General features: G+C 50.7%; 2 long non-coding RNA genes across 3 annotated transcripts; one reads left to right on the top strand and one right to left on the bottom strand.

Moving 5' to 3' along the window:
* Positions 540-6,621, top strand: LOC110386979. The gene is made up of 3 exons (XR_002432340.1): positions 540-758; positions 5,788-5,880; positions 6,445-6,621. It is a non-coding gene; the product is annotated as an uncharacterized LOC110386979 (long non-coding RNA).
* Positions 8,446-14,178, bottom strand: LOC110386978. 2 transcript variants are annotated; one of them, XR_002432339.1, is made up of 4 exons: positions 14,071-14,178; positions 12,311-12,418; positions 12,180-12,217; positions 8,446-11,821 (listed from the first exon to the last, which is right to left on the bottom strand). It is a non-coding gene; the product is annotated as an uncharacterized LOC110386978 (long non-coding RNA). The 2 variants fall into 2 exon arrangements; XR_002432337.1 differs by having other exon boundaries at positions 8,446-12,217.

Raw genomic sequence — 14,917 nt, 5'->3', positions numbered from 1 at the left:
TGTTGCTTCTCTGATGTTAAAAGACGTTAAAAGTTTCAAAGCTGAGCACGGATTCAGTGGACAAAAATGCCCTTACGCACAGCTGCTGAGAAGGGCTTTCAGAACCACAGCATTCCTTGTCCCCTGTTGTAACAACAGCATCCCGCATCCTTCCCTTCCCATACAGCATCTTCTCTGGTTGTTCTCCTCTTTGTAAAGCTCTATTTTATTTTATTTTTTATCTTTTGTCATTTTTTTCCTCATTGAAAGATGGATTTTATTGTGTCCACCTTCAAATGAGTCTTCTGAAAATAAACGAGGCACATCTGCCATCCCCCATCAGGTGCATAATACCCCCCAAGCCTGTTTTTAGGTTCAGTAACTCCACCTGTGCTCATGTTAGCAGCTGGGTGGGTTTGTTCCAGGCATGCTGGGGGGCTGCAGGTTTCCCTGCTTGGCAATCAGGGCTTCAAGAAGCCCAAGGCTTCCAACAAAACTAAAGGGCTTCTCTCTGAGAAGTGCTGTGGAGATGGTGGTAAGGTTGCGGTGCCCAGCAAAAGGAGGGGGTGAAAGTTGATGCTATAGCAGCAAAAAAAGGAAAAAAAAAAAATATTTTCTGAGTTTGTGGAGCTGGGACATCTAATGAAGCCCAGGCCCTGGAAGCAGGGCTGGAGATGTTCTGTGGATGCACAGGGAGCAGAGGATCTGCTGCAAGGAGGATGGGTCCTCACTGCCATGGATAACCAGGTCATTTGCTGCCTCTTACAGCAATCAGCAAGGTAATTACTTGGATGCAGGGCGAAATGCCTTTGCATTAGCAGGTATCATTTGTTCTAGGGTAGCAAATTACGCTGTTGTTGCTGTTATTGTTCTGACAGCAGCACCCAGGGCTGTGCTGAGTGAGGATGAGGCTGAGCTCCTCGCCTTGATGAGCGCGGAGCCTCCTGTCTCATCCAGTTACCATCAATATTTATAAGTGTATCGTTGAGTACCGGGTGTGCTTTCTAGTCTCATTGCGTGTGCCACCTCAAGCTATCCAGTACAATAAAAGAGCAATTAATTATTATCAAACATCTCAATGACATTTACCTCAGGGGATCTTAGAGCACTCTTCAAGCAACCATCCCTGATGCTGCAGCCTGTGCTCAAGGAGAGAGCCCATGAAAACCGGCTGTGAGCCTGACCATCCCTCCTAAAGCATTGGGTCAGCCCTGCCCTCCTGTGAGGGCAAAGATTCAGCTCTGGGGCTTGAGGTCATCGATCAGGGACGCTCAGTGGGCTGCAGAGCTTCTTCTATGGGGGCCTCTTGGAGTTGTTATTGGTGGATCCCTGCATCTTTGTCCCTCTTCCACCTTATGTGAGCATCGTGGGCTGCCTCCTTTCCTTGCTGCTTCTGTGCTGTCTCAGCGCCCTGATGAATGTTGGATAACTGGGGATCCCTGGAGACAAGGAGGGCTGTGGGGTGGACGCAGGGTGCTGAGCCTGAATAAAGCCTCTACGGTGCTGCCTTCTCCCAAAGGAGAGAGGATACTGACCCTGCTGGTGAGCAGCTGCATTCACTTGTAGGCAAATTCTGTATCCATGACTCTCATGACAAAGATATTTGAGCTCAAGGGCTTATGGCAATAACAACCGCTTGGATATTTCCTCTTCTTTGGAGCTTTGGGATTTATAACATGCAGAAAACAGTCAAACCCAGTATAGCACCTTCCCCAACACGTATTATGTCACCTCGCGCCGTGTTACCCTCCCTGCACGTCTCCCATAGTAATCGGATTTGACTGTTTCCTTGCAAATTGACAGAACACAGGGAGGGAGCTGAGCTCGCGGGCTGGCATACGGGCAGAAACAAGTCTTTGAATTAAAAATAGTTCCCCGTGTCAGGGCTCATCGCTGGTAATCTGCACCGGGGAGCTTTGATTTCAATCCCATGCAAACTGCGCCGGGTTGGCAGCTCCTTTAAGCGGGTGGTGGATTGTGTCAGAGGTGCTGGCAATGCACTGAGCATCATTAAAGCTCCAGGAGCTGTCCTAGCTCTGGAGACCCCAAGGCGGTACCTGGGGTAGGTCCCAGGGCACTGCTGTGCTCTGCCATCCATCACCATGAACCCTCCCCTACCTGGAAAGCAGGGCAAGAACTCCAGAGAGCAGCCCTCCTCCCTGCAGCTGGCTATGTGTCAAGGAGAAGTGGGTATGTTGCATCCCACCTTCCAGTATTATTTTGCAGTGATGGGCAAGGAAAAGGCATTTCCAAGAACCCAACTCCCAATTGCCATTATTTTCGGATACGTTGCCTGGTTTCAAGGAAATTGGAGTTTCTCAGCCCGCAGGAGCAAGTAAAGACAATAGATACAGTTGAGTTAAACAGTAATCACAGGTTGAGGAAGAGAGCTCAGAAAATTAAAGCTAATTAAAAGTATCTGAGGTTTTCTAAAATCACTTCTTAAGCAGACAAATGGAAATAACCCACCGGGTGATGATGAGCTCTGAATTTTGTTAGAAATCAAAGAAGAATAAATTTAGTAAATTGCCAGGAAAGGATAATGCAATACTGGAGCTACAGCACACAGCAGGTGCTGGTAGTTCTCCAAACTCCTGCCAATTATACATTTCAGGAGACGTTTCCACTTATCTGACTTCACCTTAAAGCCTTCTTACTGACCCCTGTCTATGATTAATACCTGTTAGCTTTCACCTTTCTCTGCTCTCTGTTATTGCTTTCCTGTCTCTCAGGAAAGCTGCATCCATCCTCACCTCCTTGTCCCTTCTCCTGCTAAAGCTCCTTTTAAGAAGGATTAAGCTTTTAATTGCCCATCTCCGCGTGCTGCCCTATCGCAGCCGTGCCCCGTGGTGTGGGTCACCTGGCACATGTTTGTGCCATTCTCTGGGGCTTTGTGACATTGAGTAGAGCCAAACCAACCAACTCCAGTGCAAAAATCACCGTTTTGTGGCTTCTGGTGCTTCTCTCCCCAGAGGAAAGGCGCTGGTTTCATGGCTGTGCGTGGCGATGCTGGAGATCGGTGGTGATGGAGACATGGGTACCCATTGTCCCTGTGTGTCCCAGCACCCCACAGCTCTCTGGGCTCTCTCAGTTGTTGAGGGGTCTTTGGAGCAGTCTGGGGTCATAGGGATGTTCTTTGCAGCCCTCCCTGGTGGGTGGAAGGCACAGGGGAGCTCAGGCACTTGGGGGGATGAGACCTCCCTGAGGGACGGGGCTTCACTCACTCCCCAGCCAGGAGGATGGCAGCTTCGTGGCTCCCATGGATAACACAGGGATGCTAATCTCTTCTTCTGAAGGAACGCGGAAGTGGGAATTTTCCAGGAAGTATTTTTACAGGATAAATGCAAAATGGAAGAAATGCAGAGTGGGAAAGAGCGCCAGGCTCTGGACATCCCAGCAGCAACACTGGGGATTGAGAGGAAAAGATTGCGACGGCGTAGTAAGGGAGAAGATATAATCATAATAAGAAGGGAAATGAAATAAACACAAGGGGAAAAAAAAAAAAAAAGCCAGCAAGCTGCATCTCAATAGACTGTAGGGTTCAATGAGCAGCTGGGAGAAAAAAAAAGAAAAATCAAACATTGTGCTTCCTGAATAATACAGAGATCGGAGTCCAGGTGATAAGGAAACGAAGGAAGGAGGAAAAAAATAGAAAGGAGAAATTACTGAAGGCAGAGAACTGCAGGTGATGTGCTATTTTGCTATGCTAATAGAGAGATGAAAGCAAAATGGAATAGGAGCACAAACTGGCAAAAGTCTGACTTTTGTTGGAAAGAATAAGAGGATAAACGTTTTTAACATTTATGAAGTAGCAAAATAAAGCAAAGAAAGGCTCAGAACATCAAGCTCGTAGATGAGGAAATTAAAGTACATAAAATATTTATTCATTTGTGCTTAGTGGCTGTCAGCCATGCATGCATTGGGGAAATGGTATGTTTCTAGGCACAGTTTTATTCTGTCTCCTATTTTTTTTTTCCTCCTCTCCCAGAGATGAACAGGAACAATTTGCTAAATAGTGGCTGAACACTCGGCTCATTTTCCACATTCCATTAATGTTTCATTTCTTAATACCCCCGGAACAAAAAGGGGAAGTTGGTATATAACATTATTCTCCTTTCAAATCATGGTAAAGGGGAATGTAGTTCCAGGCCAGTAATCAAGATTATGAACTGGCATCTGTACTACAGCAGGGCTGGTGCTGATTACGTGTGCCATCTTGGAAGAGGCTCTGTAATGAGCCACAGAAAGAGATGTAAGACACGCTCCCTGCTGTCCCCATGAGGAGCACGTCTGGAGGATGCTGGGGCTCTGCACGCTCCCCACGTGTGCAGGTTGCACCCACCATGCAGGCTTGCAGGGAACCACCCGGCGCTCCCCGGGGTGCCCTGGGCTCAGCAGCAGTGGGTGCTGGAGGCTCTGGGTGCCGCTGCCCGTGCTGAGTGGGCTCTGTCTCCCTCTTGTGACTATCCTGGCCATGTCACTGCACGGCTGGAGTGTGGCAGCTCCCACGGAGCAGGAGGCAAAGCTCTGGAGATGCGTCCTCTGCATGGAGGGAGATGGTTCGCCCAGCAGCCAAGGTCTGCCCAGCGTTTGGTTCTGCATTTGTGCTAATGTAACACTGCAGATGTTTCTTGGGATTAATGGAAAAGCTGCCAGCTGGCCCAAGGGGTTTCCTCCATCTGACCTTTCCATGTCTGTCCCATGACCTGTTCCATGGATGAGCCTTGAGCAGGGTGGGAGCGCAGGAGGACCCGCCTGCTGCTCTTGCATCCGCTGCCACTTGCTGTAAAGCATGGGGAGGGCAGTGCTCATTTCCTCCTGGAGCTCAAAGCGTGCCTTGATCTTGGTCTTATTGGAAATGATGGATTCTTGGAGAATGTCTCAGCCTGGATGTTACGGCTTTCAGCGAGATACTTGGAAAATATAAACTGAAGTCAATTAATTGACTTAGTTGGGATCTGCCAACTTATGCCAGCTGAAAAGATTCTTTCTTGTCTTTGTTCTGGTGACAATTTTATCTAAGTAAAGCTGAGCCAATCTGAAGGAAATGTGAAGGAGTTGACAACCACAACAAGCAGCTTACTGCGTATCCAGATGATGCAACTTTCCTCTCTGATGCAGGATCAGAAATCTCTCAAAGAGGGAGAAAAATAGAAGCAACAATTTCTCGGGATCACCGCGGAGAAATCCCTTTAACAGCTTACAATGGCACGGCATGGAAGGCGCACACGGCCTCCCACACCTCCCCAGTCTCAGGGCTGTGGGACCATGTCTTTGTACAGTGCAGTGCTCATGCATCACCCTTGGAAATGGATTCCCAGTTCCTCCCCAGCAATGGGAGTTGAAGCTCAGCAGTGGGGTGCAGGGTGTGTGCTTTGCCTTTTGGCTCAGTGCATTTTCCCCTTTTCACTCGCTGAAGGACGTGGTACTGCCTCATTTCTGCTGAGCTCCAAAGCCCTTTGTATTTCCCCCATGGCCATTGTCGTCAGTGCTCTGCATATAGACTATCTTGCAAGTCCTTGCACTTCATTCAGTCACTGCTTAATTTAATCCTTGAATTTAATCAATACTTCATAGATCAGGTCTTTGCTTTAAAAAAAAGGAACATTTTTTTTTGGTTGCTTTGTGCAGGTGCTATTAGGTTAATGTAATCAGTGTGATAAAGCTGCCCTCCACTTAATGAGCAGCCTTGTTCTGCATGTTGGAGAAGGGAGGGGAGCTCAGAGGAGAAAACCACATGCTGCCAAAGTTGAGTGCTTGCGACATTAGCGCTGGCAGCAGGCTCAGAGGTGATCCTTTCTGTTGCAGGAACAACGGGAAGCACCAGCAAGAGCTCCCCTCCTCCCCAGGTCCTCCAGAATGCAAGAGAAGGGACATGTTGAGGTCGAGGCTGGAGGAGAGGTAGGATGGAGGGATGGGCATGGTGACACGTGGATGGAGATGGTGAGGTGACCTGCCCAAGCTCGGTGGCTCTCAGGAGGGAGCTCTCCTGCATGGCACAAAGCTGCTGCCCCACTGGGCTGCTCACACGGGGCTCCGCTGTGGCACCGATGGGCGCACGGTGCTGGTGTCTGCATACCAGGACAGCGTGCTGCACAAATCCTTCAGCCCTTGTTCCATCTTTAATCAAATGTGTAGAGCCTCAGGCCATTTATGGGGAGGAAGAAAGCGTTTTCCATTTGTAATAAGGCAAAAGTTTGTCTGTTGAGTGGAGCAAATCCTGATAATGATGCTATCCTTTCTTGCTGCATTTTACTATGAATTTCTCAAGAATAGCCTCAACAAAGTAATGATGCATGTAGAAGATTATTCAAGCTCTATAAGAGGGCTGATAAACGATAGCAGCAGCTTCCACTTGCAGGGCTTAGCGATGAATTAGCATGTCTGGCTTTCTAAATCACGCTGCGCAAAGGAGGCAGGGAAGCCTGCTCGTAAAACTGCAGCGTGGACGTGTTTTGTTTAAAGGGCCAAGCGTGTCACCGAGCACGAGGCACCGCTGTGCATTTCACCCCTGCTGAAGGAAACCATCCCCAGCGAAGCCAGTGAGGCTGTCAGCCCCAGAAGAAGTGACAATAAGCACCAGGAGGGCGATGAAAAGCAACAGAAACATCTCCACCATTTTTTTTTTCCTTCCGATAAAGGTCAATTGACTCCCTGCCACCTTGGAGCCCATGACAAAATCAATGGTACTTCATCCATAATTTGATTTTTCCATTCAATAAGGGAGGCAAGCATTAGTGTCACTGTAATTTTACAGAGTACTGTCGGATAACAGAAGCATATCCAACATGAAGATTACGTGCGATATCAGTGGCAAAATATTATACCCAGCGATGATTTAGAAGAACATTAATGTCTTAGGCATGCTATAAGACATGTCATGAATTAGACAATAAAGCGTCTCATTCTTCAAATAATTACCCACGGGCTGACATTTCGATGTTCTGGAGACAGATGAGCGCCGGTGGAGCTGGATATCCCAGCAGCAGCGAGTGACCTGCAAACATTTATCCCAAAGCCGGCGCCTTTATTCTTCTGTGGCTGATCCTGCATGTCACCCAGCCGGGCAGGTGCTGCGGCCGTGGGAGTGACTGATGCTGTGCATCTCGCGCCGATCGATAGCAGAATCTGTGTAGCCGATGGATATTTTGGTGTTTAATTCACTGCATAAAATGAAACAGGTAAATCACTCAGAAGAGATGGGAGCTGATGTTAATAGCTGCATTTGTAGAGCTATCTAAAAACGAATTCTGCAATTACCCACTCATAACATCATTTGCGCTCCGCGGCACGAAATCTCTGCGCCTCAGCCTCCCCAGAGCGTGTGGTTATGATGGAAGGGGAAGAGTCCTCTGTCCACTGTGCTGAACGCACTGCGCGGCACCCAAAGGTGCAACGCTGAGGAGGGTGCTGAGCCGTCTGCCCCCTGCTCGCCGGAGCAGCACGCACAGGGGGACTGAAATATCCCAGTGCTATGAGACAGCCTGTGCCACGCACACAGCGGAGACGTGCGTCAGGATGCGGAGAGACCCGTACTCCAACCGTGCATGGAGACGCTTCTACGCACGCCTACCCACACCGCCACATTTTAGCCTCTGTGCCAATTCCGTGCAGCCACGAGATCAGAATTTTCCCTGGGTGACTCATCTCCCTGCTGCCGTGCTCCTTCTCGGTGCATCGTGCCTGATGTGGGGCACGGGGCCACGCAGTAACACAGCATCAGATGGGCAAGAGCCCAGATCCAGCCTGGCTGGGGTGTGGGGAGTGGGTGCTGAGCTGTTCCCCTCCTGGCTGCGATGCTTCTGCTCACTCCCAGCCCTGTGGAAGGAGGAGGCCCCAGATGATACAAATATCAACCAATTTATCGTGAAAGAGCCAAATTAATCACTCGCATCGGCAGAGTCATTGTGGCTCACTGAAAACAAAACAAAACAAATTATTATTCGACGCTCGTCTGGGGGCTGTGGCTCACCTCATTGCGCAGAGGGGAGATCTCACTGTGCCAACACCGCGCTCAGCGCTGCACAAAGCAACGGCGGCGAAATCTCTCCTGGTGCACTTGGGTGGGCAGTGGGTGCGTGCCCTGTGCCTTTGTGGGGATCCACATCGTGCTAACAATGGTGCCTGGGGCTGATGAGCAGGGAACAGGGCACGTCAGGAGTCCGTCCCAGTGCACCTCCCTGCATCTGCTGGTGCCCCATCCATGTGTGGGTCTATGGCTGCATAGACAGCTGCTTCAGCTCCAAACCCATGGGGCGCACAGGCAGCGCTCAGCTGGAGTCCCAGCACCGATCCCAGCCCTGGAGCATCGGCAGCCCCTCTTTGGCAGCGTCAGAGCTGCAGCTGTGGGAGCCACAGAGTGGGCACCGCTGCACCCAGAGCCACGGGGGAGAGCGCGGCCACAGCCAGAACGAAAGCACGAGCAGCTCTGGAGCAACTCTGTCAGAAGCAAAGTGGTTTCACATGGATTAAACAATCTCTGGAGTTTATAAACAGAATAAATCAGCCGTTTGCGGAGGAGAAAGGGGCGTGAAGAAGGGCTGCTTGGTTCTAGCAAGAGCGGTTATGCAGAGAGAGGATCTCAGTGGCATTAAAGACGTGTGGGCACGAGGTGCTCTCGGGCACTGGGGTGCAGTATGGGCACACCCCTGGGGATGGGGATGGGAGCTCTGTGGGACGGTGACAGGAGGAGCTGCCATTGGGCACACGGCTCTGAGTGCGGCGGAGCAAAGATGTCATATCCCAGAGGGCGGTAAAGGATATTTATGGTTTGCTGTGCAGGCCATAATTGAATGGCGTTAGAGTGGTGCTACTTTTTTTTTTTTTTTTTTTTAAGACTTAAATCATTCCAGAGCTCTCACTACTGTTTTAAATGGGAACTTGGCTTTTTAAAAGTTTATCGTGCACTAATTCGTTCCACTCATTCATTTACATTCTGCTGACAGGGTACAAAATAGCTTCATTTTTCATCCCAGAAAACTCCAACTTGGCAATTTGTGGGGCCTTTCCGACTGGATCAGGGTATTTCTTAAACTTCCATGTTAACGATGCAGCATTTCTGGAGAAGCACCTGGAAGACAGCTGAGCATTTTCACCCTGTGTTCTGATGCACTTCCCGTGGGTTGTTGGGGTTGCTCCACCTGGGAAGCGTTGGAGCCCATCCCCATGCCACGTCACCAGTTGTGCATCGCTCCAGAGAGCCGGCGCCGCACTGCTCCGTGCTGAAACCCTGTTATTTCACTCTTCCAAACGCTGTCAGAGCAAGTCACAGGAAGGATTATTTTTGGCTCTCTTCACCGTAGTTACCTAGCAATTTGCACGAGTCTTGGCATTACTGGGTAGTTACTCAAGCCGTGTGAGCTGCTTTGCAGCAGGCACTTCATTTGTCAAATTTAGTTCCTTTTACTGCTCACAAATAGTCCAGACACCAGCTTGCAGTCTTACAAATTTGTTCTCTGTTGGAGCAATCTCAGCCCCGTTCGTTGTTTGTGAAATATTTCCTCTGATCATTGCTGCTGAGCACCTGCAGTTCCCGGGTCACGGCGGGGCTCAGCCCACGGGTGACACAGCGCTTTATCCATTCCCTGCAAAAGGAAGGGGAAGCCCCAGTGGATCCCAGTATGAATGCTCTTCTTTAGGACATGGCTTGGAGATGTTTTTCAGCATTTTATTTCCGCATTTCTCAGGTTGAAAAGAAATAATGAGCCAACCTCTCGCTCCTCTGGCTCCCCGCTGCGTGTACTCCAATGCACGCAGAGCATCAATGCTTTAATGAGCCATAAATATTATTTACATTTGGCGTATTATGTCTGAGGTATTTTGTGCTTTTTGCTCATCCAGGCCATTTACAGGCCTTCTGTTTCCTACAGAACTTAAAGAACGCTAACAAACGGTTATTAATCAACCAATAAGCCACGCTGATGGCTCGAAAGCAAAATAATAAAAAATATATATCTCCATCTTCCATTTTCTAGCGTCTGCACGTTCCAAAGCAAAATGTGTTCTGCTCGGTCAGAGCTGTCTGCCAGCTTCCCCCGCACAGCCCCAGCGTGCACAGAGCCACGGTGTGATTGCCACAGCTGAAGGACATCCCTTTAATCTCAGCAGCGGGCGGTTTTTGTGCACACAGCGATGCTATCAGGTAGACCCGGCGCCATCCGGAGGAAGTGCGTTTGCAAAACTTGGCTCCCACGGCACGGAGACGTTTGTTCGCTCCGTCATCCCCCTGGTTTTGCTCTCCAAAGTGTTGCAGAGGGGATGAAACGAGAGTCGTGGCGCTTTCGGAACTCTGGCGCGTGCTGGATGTTTGCCTTAAATAGAATTAACCATGCAAATTGAATCATGTGAGCGTAAATTAGCGCTCATTTCGCTGGTGTTCTTGGTATCGCTTAACCTACCATTTACCCCAAGACATCTGCTAAGTGCCATTCTTTCAAGTACTTAAACAGCACCTATTGCTACCAAAAAAACCCCACTCCCATGGAGCAACAGAGCTGCTGCACAGCCTGTAATTATCATCAGGGACTATTGTGGCTGCAGGAGGCGGCTGCTGCTCGCGCTGCTGGGAAGGGCTGGGGAAGGATCTGGCCCCAAACACTGCCCGGCTTTGGGATGCTGTTGGAGGTGGCCTGGGGATGGGGCTGGTGCAGTGCTGGGTGCAAGCACTGGAAACGTGCTGCAGGAGGAGTGCTGCTGCTGGGCTCCCCAGCCCCAAGTGCCATCTCACCATCCATTATCTGCTGCTGCCATCTCCTCCTTGCCTGCTGATAGAGAGGCCCCAGGGCTGCCGCCCGCTCCACCGCTGCAGTGCCATCCGTTATTGATGGGCTTAGTTAAGGCTCTGCTGTCACAGCTGGGACGATTCATGTGTTAACCTCCCGCAGAGCCTGTGGGCTCGCCTTGTCCTGCACATCCAGCCATGGATTGGAGCAGATGAGGGCAGGACAGAGGACGGGTGGGGATGGCATTGGCCATGGGCATCACTGGGTCCTCGTGCTACCTCCCTACAGCACGGGGTGGTTCATGGCAACTCGAGGGCATTCATCGTGGCTCATGTGGTTGGGGCTGGGCACAGCTCCTCAAAGCATCTATGCAAATTTCAGCCCGTGATGACACATGGTCTCGTGTGATCCTGTTAGCAGATGGCCCGAAGACAGGCACAAGATCTGAATTAGTCCTGGGTGCCTGCAACATAGCTGGGAGCATATGGTCCTGATGGATTCACATTTTAGCAAAGTGAACACTTTCAGATGAATAACGGAAAAGGAAGAAGAGGAAAACAGCTCCCAGTGCTCAGACTTCTGAGAAGCTGCAGCAGCCCCTCCTCAAACACAGGCTTCCTCCCAGCAACAGATGAGGGTTTGCACGCAGAGGTGAGCAGCTCTCTGCAAAGCGCAGGCTGCCGGGCCAGGTGCTCATCCCGGCGCACGTCGTGGGATGCAGATGAGAGAGCAGCAGGGAGGAGTGTCCCACCCACAGCAGGTGGCTGGGCTGGCCTTCAGCCCACGGTTCTTCAAAGCGTGGTTATCCCATTGCTGGGCTTTCGCAGAGCTCCTGCCCCGAGGAGGTGAATGCTGCCCTTCGGATGGAGCTGCCACCAGACCCACAGCGCGGGGTGGCCCGTGGCTGGAGGTCAGCACGAGCCCCAGGGTTGGCATCCAAGGAGCAGCTTCACAGTGGGCTCTGAGCGCCGGCGGTGGTTTCTAATTCCATCTGGCATTTTGTTTTATTGCAGGGCTTCAGGAACTGCTGTGATAGATAGCTGGTTTTCTCCTGTTTGTCACATCTGTGCTGCATGTTATATCAGTGGCTGGTTTCAAACTTCAGGCCATCGATAGGGGCTCTGTTTTGGAAAATGGGACATCACACGTTGATTTCTTATAGTCCTGTGAATCCACAAGGCATCAGGTTTCTTCTTTTTGTTTCAACCTCAATACATTTTTAAGACAGCTCAACCACGCTGCTTCAGATTCCTTTAAAGAACAAATAAGAACGTGGTACATATGGTGAAAACAGTGAGCAATGGTGATTGATGATGCGAATGTTGAGCAGTGCTCACTGTGATAACCACATCCCCTCTGGCATCAGAAGCACCGTGCTGCTCCTGCTGGCTGGTGAGCTGGGGCTTCAAGGCCTCTGGCTGGAATTGATGTTGTTTTAAGCTAGGCTACTTCTAATCAGCTAGGAGACTGGATCCTTACCTAGGGCAAGTTCTTCCAGCAGTCGAAATCTATGGACCCTACAAAGAATTTTCCATTTAAGCACGATGGGCTCTTGTAGGCAGCCCGTGGCCCAGTCCCACCACTCTCCCAGCTCTCCCATGGGGATGTACCTGCAGTTCCTATGATCATTGCGTGGCATTCCTTTTCCTGCAGCTCTTCAGGGCTGGGCAGAGCCATCCAAGGGGTTATTTCCCTTTTCTGGGAGTGACATTTACAACCTTGAAGAAAAAAGCCCAACGTGCATTTATAGACACATGTTTTAACACGACAGCAAGACAAACGAGCCCAGCTCTTAGAGCCATTCCTCTAACTTGTGTGCTCAGGACCCCTGTTGCCACCGCAGCCTTTTCCAAGCAAATTAAGCCCTGGGACTGGTGGCTGTGCTGAGCTTCTGTGCTTGGAGGCACGGCCACTGCGGGAGGTTCCCAGGTGCTGGTAGCAAAACCCTGCTCTGTGCAACGCTCGGTGGCACCAGCCTCAACCTGACCCTGGTGGCCCCAAGGTGACCACTGCTCCCAGCCTGTGCTCAGGGAGCTGCGGGCAGTGTGAGCGTGCAGGGGACATAAACTGTTAAAATCGAAACGCGCTTTGGTTCTCCGAGCACACCTGATTGATGAGGCGCTCTGCTGCTTGCAAATCACTCTTTGCTGACATGCAGCAGAGGAAAACAAGAGGAGGGTGCTGGTGGGGCTGTGGCTGTGCTCTCTGCATGCGTGGCAGGTGATGCTCCGGCTTCTCATTCCCAGGCAACACCTGGCTGCACTGATGTGAATTATTAATGCCCGGAGCTGAAGGGCAGGGAGAGGCAGACTGCACTTCTTCCTCCATTCTCAGGGAGGTGCAGATGATGGATGCCTGTGTTGTCTCAGTGTTCATGTTTTCTACACCAGGGGCAAAGGCAGCCAAGGGCAGCTCAGCCCCAGCCCACACCGCTGTGGGTTTTTGGGCACGGAAGGGGACATGAGACCCTCCTGTCCCCCAGAACCAATGACCTCTTATATTTGGAGGGACATTTTTACTGGCATCCAAACAGGAGCAAGCTGCTACACGGTGCCCATGTGCTGCTGGAAGGACGACAACCTTTGTTACTCCGCTAATGTGGGATGGTTGTTCCACGCTGAGCAATGCTACGTGGAGCAAACTTTCTGAGTTGGACTCAAGGAGTCCCTTCCTATTTGGGATATTCTATGATTCTATGAAGGCAAGATTTTCTGTTCCTGCAGTCCCGGCGACAGAGTCTGGTTAGCTGCTTTCTGGCGAGCAAGGATTCTTCAGCCCCATTATAATCATGAGATGGAAAAGAAATGCTTTAGGGGACAGCAGTAACAGTCTTGCAGGCAGCTGAAAATGAATGAAATAAGATCTTCTGAGGATGTTGGGGACCGCCCATTTTGGGGCACCAGCCCCGTGTCACTGGGTGCTTTTTGGGGGTGATGTTCAGCCAGCAGAACCCCACTGTCCACACCTTCCCCCACTGCATCCAGGCACAGTTATCTTGGTGGATTTCCTGTGCACATGATAAATATACCTCATTCCCTTTTTAACCGCCCTGCAGCCAATAAAAGAGAATAAAATGTGAAATGACGAGCAAATTGTATCCCCAAAGAGCGGTAAAGTGCTAAAGTGCTGCTCCTTGCGATAATCAGAAGATATTTTTGTCTTTAAACAAATAACCCTAGTTAACAAAGAAGAATACTGCAATCGTGCGGCTGCGGGAAGAGGGGCACCCATTGCAGGCAGTGGGGCGAATCCCATGCACAGTGACATGCACATCCATTTCCAGGCACTGTGCAAACGTCACGCGGTGCCCATGCTGTCCCCAAGGGTCCTCTCTGCTGTGCCAGTGGGAATCTACAGGAGAGGAACCCACCGGAAAGGAATGGGAAGGGCACAGCAAAGCATGAAGACAAAGGTGATTAGGAGCATCCTGGCCTAAATGTGCTTCCCCGATGGAGGTACCCAGAGCACAGCAGTGAGAGCTCGGTCTCCCTGGCAATGGTTGCCATGCAATAGCTGCTGTGGTGCTGCGTCCTCCTGCCTCTGTTCCAATCGTGTTCTCCTGGAGCAGGATTTATTCCCCCCGGTGTCCTCAGGGAGGTGCAAGTTCAGCCCAGCGCCCGCTGCCCGCCCCTGCTCGCACAGCCCTGCCCCAGCGCGAGCTGCTCCTGTTCCTCATACAGCAATGTAATTTTCTTGTTTTAAATCCGGATACTAACAAAGAAAATCTTGAGGCAGCAGGAGGTAAAAGAGCAGGGTGAGAAGTAACAGCCACAGGTGAGCCAGCTCTTTGTCTTTTGGCGTCCAATAAATAGTTTAAGTACAAAATTTACATCCGTTCCTCTTGTGCTGCCACTTCACGCTTTATGAATGAATAACGCCTCGAGTGGAATGAGGCTCGAGGCCGCAGAAGCCTGGCCTTTGCTGTGCATAAGGAGAGGTCTGAGTTGGAAAGCCACTTGATCATATACTGCAAAATCAAGTGAATGTATAAAGTGTGTGGGAAAATGCGCAGCGTGGGTGCAAAGAGCCTTCAGCACCGGGAGCAGCCGGAGCAGCGGCGCTGGCATTGCAGTGGTGTGCCTGGGGCTGTGACCTGGGCTGGGGATTTGCACCGCATCCATTCGGGTCCTGGAGGAGCATCAGTGCTTTCGCTGCTGTCCTTTGATGCTCCAGCAGCGTTGGGTCCCATTGAGAACAACGTCGCGTGCAATGCGTTA

The sequence above is a fragment of the Numida meleagris genome, chromosome 20 (genome assembly GCF_002078875.1).
Source record: "Numida meleagris isolate 19003 breed g44 Domestic line chromosome 20, NumMel1.0, whole genome shotgun sequence".
NCBI lineage: Eukaryota > Metazoa > Chordata > Aves > Galliformes > Numididae > Numida > Numida meleagris.
This window is presented reverse-complemented; position numbering and strand designations above follow the sequence as displayed.